Raw genomic sequence first — 12,874 nt, 5'->3', positions numbered from 1 at the left:
AAGCAGTAATGTGTAAGCATTACTGTGTTTCGGTCTGAAGGGCGCCGTAGCTAGTGAAATTACTGGGTAAATGAGACTCAACATCTTAGTCTCAAGGTGACGAGCGCAATTGTGGTGCCGCTCAGAATTTTTGAGTTTTTCAAGAATCCTGAGCGGCACTGCATTGTAATGGGCAGGGCGTATCAATTACCATCAGCTGAACGTCCTGCTCGTCTCGTCCCTTATTATCATAAAAAAAAAAAGTTACAGGAATGACGCACGTCAATCAAACTCGCTAGTCGGTTGCACACTAATTTATTAGTAATAGTAAATAGAATAGTAGCTATTAGCTAATGCGGGAGGGAACGCGCGGGACACAGCCCGCGCACACATACAAACATTTAGGTGCACATTCGCAACTACCTAACTTATAACTATAACAGGTTGTAAGTATATTAGTATCCCTACTAATATTATAAATGTGAATGTAAGTATAGAGCTTTAACCAAACCACTATAAGGTTTAGTTTGCCATAGCAATCTACCCCGATATAAGATTCATATAATATGTTGGGAACGGGAGCGAAAATGTAAACCAGGACTGGAATAGGAAATGAGATAATCTTCAATTCCAAACTTACTTATTATTTTTAAAAACCCTTTATATACGCGGAAGAAGTCGTGGGCATCAGCTAGTCATATATAAGGAAAAGCGCGTGAAATCACACACAGTAAATGAATTTTGCATGAATGCAATCGCTCTTTACTACGATTGCAAAACGTTTAAACTCTTTCTATTTTGTCAATACAATTACAATATTCAGATTACATGTACATGATTTTCAGCGAAACAGTAAGAAATACCTAGTGTTTTAGTAATTATAAGTTAGTAAGAATTCAAAATGGAATTTGGTTTGGTTATGGAATTTTCTATAACAAAATTTTGACTAGCACATACCTCATATTATTTTAAAACTCTATCTTTTTTTATTATAATAATAAGTAAGGGTTCCACAGAAAGGATCACAAAAGGACTATGAAAAACATTTGATTCAATTGTGAAATCTACCCGGGCAAAATCACAGGTGATCGCTCGTAAAATGAAATACTCCAATCACGCACCCTTAAATTACACAATGCGGTATTTTTCATTCAAAAGCCAACATTAATGTAAAACGCTCAGCCTACTTGTTATTAATAATTTACTCTGAAAGCACAATGCATAGTCATGAAAATTTTAACTGAACATCACATATATCTATATGGTTTCAGGGGAGGTAGCGGTGTGCCAGGGTAGTGATAATGTCTTTAATTTAGACGAAGTGTATATTAAAGAAATAAAAGTATTCAATTAAAATTTATCAAAGCAAATCTTTAATTCACAGTCAAAATAAACCAGGCATGCAGCCTTATTAATTGCAATTTAGTGCGTAAGAGTGGAAACGAAAACACAGATATGAAACCAGTTATTAAACTTTTTAATTTTCGAACAACCCATAATACTCTATGATTTATCATAAATTCATTTTTTTTTCATACAGAATGCATGTAGTCTTCGATTTCTTATTAAAATGCAAAATAAGGAGAGACAGCTTAGAGGCTGAGAGCTGGTATGGTATGAGGGTTCCTGTTTCCGCAAGTAGAATTGTTGGCCAGGTACTTAAATCATACCAGCCCCTTTCAGAAGTTTAGAACATTCCTGGGATGTTCGCAGTCTTCTCGGAGTGACCCCGTACTTTCAAATGGTTTTGCCCATTAGTTTGCCACTCCTGCACATTACGTGAGAGATCGATTAATACTCGACCAGACATCCTTTGCTCAGGTTTGCTCATCGGCTATTGTACGTAGGTTGTCGGTGTGAGAACGTGTCTACGATACTATTTGGCTGAACGGCATCATTCGTTGCATCGTTATTCAATGAACCACCGTGTCCCTTAATCCATTGTAGAATCAGAAGAGACTCGTTCTTGATGACAATCATAGATTAGGGCTAAGGTGAAGGTGTTGTTCTTCAAGGCAGTTATCCCCATACTATCGGATAGAATTCTAACATTGTAGCCATGTACTTTCATTATTAGTATAGAGGCTGTGGCTTCCTTGATAGCTATACACTATTATAGGAACGTGAAGCTATGTGTGTCGACGGGTATTGGTTTGTGTCTATAGATGACCGGGCTAGTTCGAGACTCAATATTTGAACCGTTTGCGTAAATTCTCAATTCATATTTTTCTATATAAGAGGAGGGCTAACGAGCGTACGGGTCACCTGATGTTAAGTTATCTTACCTACAATTTCATGCAACACCAAAGGAATCTCAGTAGCGTTGCCGGGCTTTGAGAAAAGTGTATGCACTTTTTTTTAAAGCAAACATACTGTATCGTATTAGAAACACCACGCAAGGCAGCTCATTCCATAGTTTGGTTGTACCTACTTCGGCCTTGTTGCAGGTAGAGGAGACGACAACCTTGCGCGGTTGATGGTGACGGGGAAAGTAGAGGGTAAAAGACCTAGAGGCTGTAGTCCTAAACGGTGGTTGGATCAAATCAAAGCCGAAAATCTGAAGATCCCTATAAGCCCTGCACTCCACCAGGCGACTGAGCAAAACTGATGGAGACAGCTTGTAGACCAAATGAATATGAGTCTCGATCCTCAGCAGTGAGGGAACGACTACAAAGAGGACAAAAGTTCTTTGAAAACTGCATTGTAGGGGAACGCCATACATCTAGATGATGGGAAAGATCTCTAAGTGTGTAGCGTATTACTCGAAGGTGGAATTCGGTGGCATATCCACTGATTTGACCAATAACTCTAAGAGGAATACTTAAGGAAATAAAATTGTCAGACACCAAAATTTTGCCAGGCTTGATCTCATTACCAAAGACGTATTAATAGAACTAACAAGGAAAGTAGAAGTTTATACCCCAATATGTAACGATTCACAAGGTAGGTAAACCAGCACTTGATGTTCAATCATATCGACCAATTGCTCAGCCATGTTTTGACATGATAATAGTTTTGGCTATTGGAGAAGCTGATGATGTAGAGTAGAATATTTCCTATTTTGGAACAAATACACATTATACCTGATCATCAGTTTGGATTTCGACAAAAACGTGGAAGAAAAACGTTTGAAGAAATGTGTGATAAAATAAGTGAGAGAGAAAAAAAGGTGTGCCTCAGTCTTTTTGTCTGGTCTTTGACTAATTCATATCATGAGGGCTTGCTTTATAAAATATAACGATCTCTTTTTAAGCACATATTCTGTGAAATTATTAGGATTTTTATTATTTGAATCTTTCAAGTAAGAAAGGACGATTGTACATGTCATTTTTATGACTATGCAATCCTCGATAAGCCTATTTAGTAAGGTTTTCGTTATGTGAAATCGATATGAAGAATTTATCAGAGGAACCGACGGATTTAATGACTCCTTGAGGGTGGCTTAAGGCTTTTAAACAGCCCATAAATAACAAAGTATGTACATATAAGAAATACATTATGCTCAAGATATCGTTTGCGTAGACCTCAAATTCAATGTATCATGTTGATAAAATTTATAAAAAGTATTATTAAAAGAGGATTGATAAGGAGAAATTAATGTAAAACCCCACTGAGGAGGACCACTGCATATCATGGTCAGGGATAAGGTCAGGAATACCGACGAATTGAGAACCTCCTTCTTTTTTGAAGTCGATTAAAAAGTACCTTGATCCAGCAAGACTGCATCACATGGCTTAGGTAGCTTGACTGGAAGAAAACATTCCGGACTTTATATGAACAGAAGACTGGCCCTCATCTAGCCCAGATCGCACCCAGTTGGACTACATTTTTTTAATTAAGATTACTTATGACATAAAATTATATGTATTTTAGCTGATGTTATGTGAGTTTCGATGTGCATAAACTTTATTACAAATTTGTATTACAGAAAATAAATTAAATTTTTAATTTAAAATATACGTATAGTAACATTATATTAATTAACGACTGAAAGTTATTGCCAACTTTCAGTTAAAATCCTCGTTAACGTTTGAAAAGGCTTATCCGTTTGAAATAATGGTCTGTATTGATACTGTGTATGAGATCAAAGGCGGTGTCTTTCACTGCCAATTAGTCGCAGATTTTGTTACGAGGCAATCCGGAGATTGATGTCACGTTTGCTGACACTGGTGATATTTGTCTAAGTAGTTATATCTCTTACCGTTTCATATTTTCTTACATCTTTGTTGTTTCTTCCATTGTTTTTATGTTAAATTACGTATGATTTTGAAACATTTAATTTCCGTTTATATTTGTTACCATAATATGAATTATTATAATAGTCATTCAATTTACTTACATACAGATAGTTATCAATTTTGAAGTTAAACCTCTTTAGGCCCGACTACGAGGTAACTGGATGACGGAACCGGAAGACCGTAACGGCAAGATGGCGTCACGTTTCTGTATCATCCGAGGTTTGGTGTCTTCGTCCATTATTACGACAGGCAAAGAGTTCGAGCCCATACAGTCATATTCGTTAATATTGATATGTGGTAAAACCTGTATGAAGAGTAATTCTTTATTTTCTAATGAATAATATCAATATAACTCAATATTATTCTTTGTAAAATAAATAAAATCCCGCTTAAAAAATATATTAATAAAGATTTTTTTATTCTACGTAGAAAATGAAATGCTTTGCCAACTTTGCTCAAAACATGAGGTTATATCGTCAGCGTTTCCGAGAAAAAAAAAAATAGCACAAAGATCTTACAAGTTGGTAACACGGCTTTAATTAATGTAGATAATTATAATGTATTTATGTATCTGTTAATTCATTTTTTTTTCTTTTTGACTACTTTAATTAATGTTTGTTAATTAACTATTACGACGGTTTTTTACTTCGGTTATTTTTCTTTATATTCTTTAATACATATTTTTTGGTTATACTGCAAAAACAACTCAACCGATCGGAATAATACACATACCATAAGTGTTTCGGAGAGGGTTTTAGTATAATATCCTAGTTTTTGGCTTTGAAGTACCTACATATTCAGAAAATAAATAATTCAGAGATAATTCAAAATATAAGCGGGGGCTTTCTAATTAAAGATACTTAATTTATATGGCACAACAACGTTTGCCGAGTGATCACTTGTCGTACTATATTTAGAAATGTGCCAGAAAAAAACCTTATAATCATCAGTTAAGTCTTTCTTGGATTTAATTTTTGCAGTATTTTTGGAAGACGAGGACAAACGAGCATAAATCCCGAGCACCCGATAAATTAAAGGTTCATTATTCATTCATTATTATTCAATAAAATTAATAAAAACTACAAAAAACTAAAAACACGCTTTGGTTGAAAAAATGGTTGAACAACAAAACAAAAATTTTATTATGCAAATTGAAAAATGGAATAATTTTATCAAATTAATGTATTGTCATCGATCCTTGATAAATCTACGAAGTTTGAACGAAATCTGGCCGTATAAAGTGGGTCAAAATAGCGACCAAATGAGTCGATTACAAACAAACATACATACAGGTGAAGATAATAAATAGCGTATAAAAGAAGGTACGACGTAATTTTATTTGAAGTTTTATAAATGATTTACTTTCCCAAAATTTACACACTGTGGGTACTGTGGGTTTATAGAGAGATAATTAAATACAGACACCTATTGTTTGTAGTCACAGTCTTCGCATTCTGTGGCTTCGTGAAAGTGACTGGTCGGGTTGGCAAACACAGTGCGGTCAACAAACATATGTCTTAAGCAATAGCTCCACGAAATCTAATACCAGATCCATGAAATAATATAATACAAAAATGCTCAGTCGTCTTCTTACATTTATAAAAATGATTTAACAATATTATTATGTCAACTTATAGGTAAGTTATAATTGTATTCTAAATGGGCGCCAATTTCTGTAGATAATAAATAAATAATTTATTTATTAAATATTGACGACCCACTGTCTAATGCTAGTAACATGAAAAAGCTTATCCCTCGCTTCTAGAGATTTATAAGCCAGTAAGACATTAATAGACAATATAAATGTACTAAGTCGAGCCAAGCTCCAGCCAAGCAAAAGGGAATTGCGACGCAGCAGCCGATTTCTATAAAATCATTTAAAGCAACTTTCAATCCCTTATTAAATCGAAATATTTGTGAAAAATTTTTTTTTACCAAATCAACCACTCTAGGTAAGCTATTTACTTTTCAAACGTGTCTAAAACCGTTTTGTTGTAAACTGAAACGATGACGGCGTGTAAAACATAGAAACCTATCATGATATATTTCTATATAATTCCTTGATACCCCATTACAAGTATAAATTGCATAAAAATACAAACTAATTTTGCTGGAGATGAAATACTAGAATGCAGTGTTTTGCGAAAGGCGCATAATTTAAATTTATAATAAAATAAGTTTAAAATGCGAAAACTATTCAATCGATCAGAAAAATAAATACCATAAGATGTAGCGTGTTTCTCAGAAGATTTTGATGTATAATATGTTGGTGATAAATTTATATTTTTTGACTTAGAAATACCTATATACTTGCAATACAAATCATTCAGTGAAGCAACTTAGATGAACGGGCGCGGGGTACTTCATTTATACGGCAAAACAACGTTTGTCAGGTCAACTATACTTTAAATAACGAAATCCATAAGAAATTTTCGGAATGAGAAATATTAACAGCAAAGATTCCCTTGTAAGTTTGATCAAAGCAATCGTTGGCAAAAAGGTGTCATGTTGACTTATAACAATCAAGTTATATTAAGCTTGCTGAATCACGCAGAATTATGGTTCGACCTACCTAGCATCAATGTTAATGTCATTCAGGGGGAAAGTAATAGATTAACCGTGAAGTTGAATAGTTATTTATACAACTGTTGTGTAATAAGGGGTATTAAAATACGAATGTAGGTAATACATGAGTGTTTTAATACCTGATTATCAACAGTTGCATACAAGACTTTATCTACACCCATAATATGACTCCTCTATAAAAGATTCTGAAACAGTTAGCTTACTGCTAACATTAAAAATGACAGTCCTAGTAACCATTGTATCATCCAAAGGAGTGTTATTATGAAAACGGATGATGTAATGTTGTACTGAATTTCATTACAACACTCGTTTGGATGATATAATGGTTATTAAGACATTGGGTGTTTAATAGAAGTTCTATTAATAGAAGATTTAAAGCATGGGTGTAGATAAAAATTGTTACGCGTTACATTGTCTATGGAGAATGTAATTTTTTGATTACCTAGAGTTAGATCATAAACTGATTTCCGCTAGTTTATACGAAAGATATATATTAAATTTGTTTCTCTTAATAAAACCTGTTGTACCTAAATGTACGTGATCACTGCCAATACCAGAGAAACTACCTGGAAAAACTGGGCAAGATAATTTATCCCATTTGTTGTGCATGGGAACAGTATCAATAAAACCGCACTGTGGAAGAACGCCACTATCTTTGTCTGTTTCTCCGCTAACTTCGTAACTACACAACGGTTTGTTAAGTTATGACTTAAAAAGCAATAAACGATCAAGTTTTGTCCGCAGTATATGTCCCTTTTTTGCATCCTATCCTTGGTGTGGGGTTTGTTTCCCTTCATATTATGATCTAGTGTTTGCACCGTTGGAGTAGCCTTACAAAGTTAGTAAGTAGTAAGGAAAAGTCCTTAAAAGTAGGAAGGAAGTAGAAGGAGTACTTCAGGTGCTCTTTATCTTTAGGATTTATTATGATCTTCAAGATTATTCATGTCCGACAGTTGGAATTGGTTCAAATAACCAAACTCTTCAGATTTATAATATTGGAATCAATTACAATTTAATTACGTTCTTTTTGTTTTGTTTTGTACTTTTATCTTATAATATTAAATGGTTTTCTTTCTTTCTTATACTAGTAAATTACTAAAATTGTTCGGTTGTATTAATACATAAAACAATTAAATGCTGTGACTTAAAGACACATATAATTGTATAAATTCTACGTATATTACAAAAAAAAAAACTACTGGAACTGATGAAAGTCCATATGGTTATAACAAATAATAATATGGGATATGGTACCTATGTTATGCGATATAGTGAAAAGGATTTGTATTATCCTTTATAAATCTCTCCATCTAAATCAATCAAATTCTTCAAAAGGATGAGACATCCTTTCTTCGGATATTGCTTTTTTGTTATGTTCCTTTAATGCTTTGATCAGTTCTTATTAAAATATTGTATAGATATTAGTTGAGGCATAAATTTATAACAAAATAACATTGTTTTCAATTAAATCACTGTATGCTTGTACATAAACGTCAACTGTTGCAAAAACAAACTAAATATAAATGTAAGAATTGTGTTATTGTGATTCAAAGTAATAGAATAGAATATTTACTGTATAATCTATCGAAAACTATTACTGGCCTACTAAGACTTAAGAGCGACCAACCCATCATAAGTTTTACTGATCTTGTGCATTGTATCGAAGTTTCTGTCGACGCAGAAAATATAAATTTTAAGAAACAATTTCAGTATAACCCTTTGCACAGGATGCCGGCTAGATTATGGGTACCACAACGGCGCCTATTTCTGCCTAAACAGTAATGTTTACACATTTCTGCTTCACGACTTAACATTACGTCTCGAGGTGACGAGCGCTATTGTTGCCACTCAGAACTTTGTGTTTTTCAAGAATCCGCAGTGGCACTGCATTGTAATAATAAAATTAGGCTAGGCGTATCAAATACCGTCAACTAAACTTACTGCTCGTCTCGTCCCTTAATTTCATAAAATAAATAAAGCTCGCGCATGTAATGGAGATTCTATATGATAAACATTTATTTCATAAAGTAAGAATTACTCAAAAACACGTATTCCCTGGAATTTTAATAGATTTATTTGAATGTTTAGTTCTGCACACTTTTTTCGTTCAATGTTATTACTTTTTCTTTCTTGTCAACAGGCGGTATGCGTTGAATGAAACAACATACATACCGCGTTGAAGATGGACAGGGCCGGGAAGGGCCCTTTTAATTTATTATGTCTCAAGGTTGTACTATTATAATATATTCTTTGCGAAAGTTGACGAGCGCAATTTCCGCGTCTCTCCGAAATTTGGATTTATCAAAAACTACTACAATCAAGCGAATATCTTGCTCGTGTTCTCAATTTTTTTTACTGACAATACGGGACGAGAGGAGCAGGGCGTTCAGCTGATGGTAATTGATACGCCCTGCCAATTATAATGCAGTGCCACTGAGGATTCTTGAAAAAAAAGAAGATGAATAAGAAGAAAGAAAAAAACTCCTCGAAAACTGTGGAGGAATTCCATACGGGATGATATTATAAATTGTGGTGGGTCTTGCGAAGGTGGAATTCGATTGCAGGTTTCAGGTGAAACAGCTCTTCGGAACACTCCCCGTGATAGATGCGGTAGAAAACACGATGAAAAGACATCTCTACGCACTGCCAAGTGATCTAGCCGTTTACAGACAATTCGAGCAGCTCAATTTTATTATTATTATTATGACAATGAGGGACGAGACGTACAGGACGTTCAGCTGATGGTAATAGATACGCCGTGCCCAGTACAATGCAGTGCCGCTCAGGATTCTTGAACAACCCAAAAATTCTGAGCGGCACTACAATTGCGCTCGTCTCCTTGAGACATGAAATGTCTCATTTGCCCAGTAACTTCACTAGCTACGGCGCCCTTCAGACCGAAACACCGCAATGCTTACACATACCTGTTTCATGGCAGAAATAGGCGCCGTCGTGTTTCCCATAATCTAGCACACACAGGTACACATACAAGATATTTGAAAAGTCACAGAGATGTTTCAAAATGTTTAAAAATATTTTCATACACATTTTTCTTTATTTTTTCAACAACAGAAATGCAAGAAAATTTCAGTAGCAACAATATTCTTCCGAGATTGTTTAATTTACTAGTCGTGATGAAGTAATTATGTCCGCCTTGAATGCATAAGAAATGAGCCGGGATGCCGCCAGAACAAGCTTCCCACAATAATAACGTCATTATACCGGTACCAACTTTTAATAAATATTAATATTACAACTTGAATATTATTCTAGGAAAATATTCCAAATATATTATAAATATTTATTTTATGCTGATACTACTAAAATAACGTTACTTTTTGTTACTGTAGATGAAATAACTAATCTTTTTATTTCAAATTACAGTAGTTTTAAATGAGTACATATTTGACGATGTTACATTTTGTTTATATTTTATTTAAATACAATAACATTAAATTTAACATTATAGGTACCACAACGGCACTTATTTCTGCCGTGAAGCAGTAATGTGTTACGGTCTGAAGGGCGACGTAGCTAGTGAAATTACTGTGCAAATGAGACTTAACATCTTATGTCTCAAAGTGACGAGCGCAATTTTAGTGCCGCTCAGAATTTTTGTGTTTTTCAAGAATCCTGAGTATTTCATAAAAAATATCCCTGGGTTCTTACTGTCAAAGTCAAAGTTCTTAATTTGTAATCGTATCGTATTCCTATTTTAATTAATTTAACTATTTTTTATGTCTGTACGTAATTATAACATTACAAATTTTATTTGCAGAAGCTTTACACTTTACGTTAGTGAGTTTGTTTAGTCAATTAAAAATATGGAGAAATACTTTTCAACTATTGAAGCACGTTACCACAAAAGTGGTTAAGGTCCCATACTTTTATCTAGATAACGTTAAATTAACAGGATAACAAGCTTTGAAACATGATTTCAATCTCCGGATTACCTCGTAACCAAATCTGCGACTAATTGGCAGTGAAAGACAAATGACTACTTCGCCTTTGATCTAATACACAGGATCAATAGACTGTTATCCCACTTATAAACCTTTTTAAACGAGGATAATACTAGAAAGATGACAAACCATTCCTATTATGGATATTATATATTGACGACCTGTATAGCCGAGTGGTTAGCGATCCTATCTACTAAGCTAGAGGTCCCAGGTTCGAGTCCTGGTAGGTGCAAGCATTTAAATGATGAATATGGATGTTTGTTTCCGAGTCATCGATGTTTATATGTATTTATGTATGTTTAAGTAAGTATATTGTATTAAATATATCGTTGTCTTGCAACCCATAACACAGGCCTAATTGCCTATATATGCCTTATTTGGGGCAAGTTAATTTGTGTAAAAAGTGTGTCAATATATTATATTATATACCCCAGTTTATTACTTTAGATTGCGTGACAACTACGTCGTTGCTACGTCTTGCACTTGCGATTTGTATGTCACTTTGTGTTAGTGTGCGTGCATTGCTCAAAATAGAGGTTAACTGTCAACCTCAATTACATTCGACGTTTTGATATCTGTCACAGTGCATCTAGACGAATAAATGATCTAAGTTATCATTATTATTATGTAGATAAACCTAGAGAAGATCTTTACGTAACTAGGTATGCACAAATGAAGATATTCCTGCTAATGCTGTTAAAAATTAAGAAGATAATTCAAATTCAAATATTTTTTATACAAAATAGGAAATATTTTGTCACTTATTGAAAGTCAAAAACTACCTACCGATTCGAAAAAGTATGCCTCAGACCTGAGAAGAACGGGCGCAACAAACTCAGCGGGCTTCGTTTTTTATATAAAAATGTGGTTACAATGTAAAATCGTACATAAAAAATTATTATTTAATAGCCTGTGGGCGGCCGCTCCCTTCAAAATCTGTGGTATCATTAAGAAAGTCATTTATGTTATAGTAACCTTTACCACACAAACGTTTTTCAACAATTCTTTTGAATTTCGTAAAACATATTTTGAAACCCCCAAAAGACTTAGCATTTATTATAAAAATACTCATAATAAAAAAAAAAAACCTTAATTTAGCTGAAAAAATATAATGTCGATTGTACTATCATATTTGTACATATAAAATATATTTAAGATCACAAGCCTAATTCGTTACACTTGTAGCTGATATATATACATTTCGGTGACAGGATTTTGGTGACGGAAATGTAACATGTTTCCTTCTCGAAAGTTCTCAACGCACATTAAGAAGTTATTATCACTTCAAAACTAATCTAAACACAGAATAGTACAATTAATTAAGCAGACGTACATTTTCTCTCTGTTTTTATTTTCTACTTCCTCTTTAGTGCTAAGCTGTCCTCAACATTAATTGTGGAACTTGTTAGCGAAATTACTCCTTATTCCTTGGAATGATTGCGGTGCTGATGCTGCCTTTGTTACATACAGTGGTGAGAAGCTTTAATCTAACTTTTTTCCTTTCTCAAGAAAACAAAAAGTTTCACACACACACACAAAGATACATGATTCAGCCTTAAGTTAATTGGCTTTGCAGTAGAGCCAAAAACACTTGCACTCTTGATAAAATTTTACGATGCCATTGGTCGATTACACTATGGCAATGGATTCTGGGTTCGATTCCAGAATTTGATATATTTTGAGTTCACACGAATGTAAGCACAATTTGAGTGCAATTCCGACGGCACAAGGATGATTAGTTTATAACATAATATAATTTCACATCACTGTTTATATTTTCACGATTTTCGTAAAGTTTGATGCCCAGTGACTGCTGTTACAGAAACTTATATTGACATCGTACGACAACTATTTCTGTCGTGAAGCAGTAATGTGTAAGCATTACTGTGTTTCGGTCTGAAGGGCGCCGTAGCTAGTGAAATTACAGGGCAAATGAGACTTAACATCTTATAACTCAAGGTGACGAGCGCAATTGTAGTGCTGCTCAGAATTTTTGGGGTTTTTCAATAATCCTGAGTGGCACTGCATTTTAATGGGCAGGACGTATCAATAACCATCGGGTCAACATCCTGCTCATCTCGTCCCTTATTTTAATAAAAACAAAACGAC

This window comes from Leptidea sinapis, chromosome 11 (assembly GCF_905404315.1).
Source record: "Leptidea sinapis chromosome 11, ilLepSina1.1, whole genome shotgun sequence".
Classification (NCBI taxonomy): Eukaryota; Metazoa; Arthropoda; class Insecta; order Lepidoptera; family Pieridae; genus Leptidea; species Leptidea sinapis.
This window is presented reverse-complemented; position numbering follows the sequence as displayed.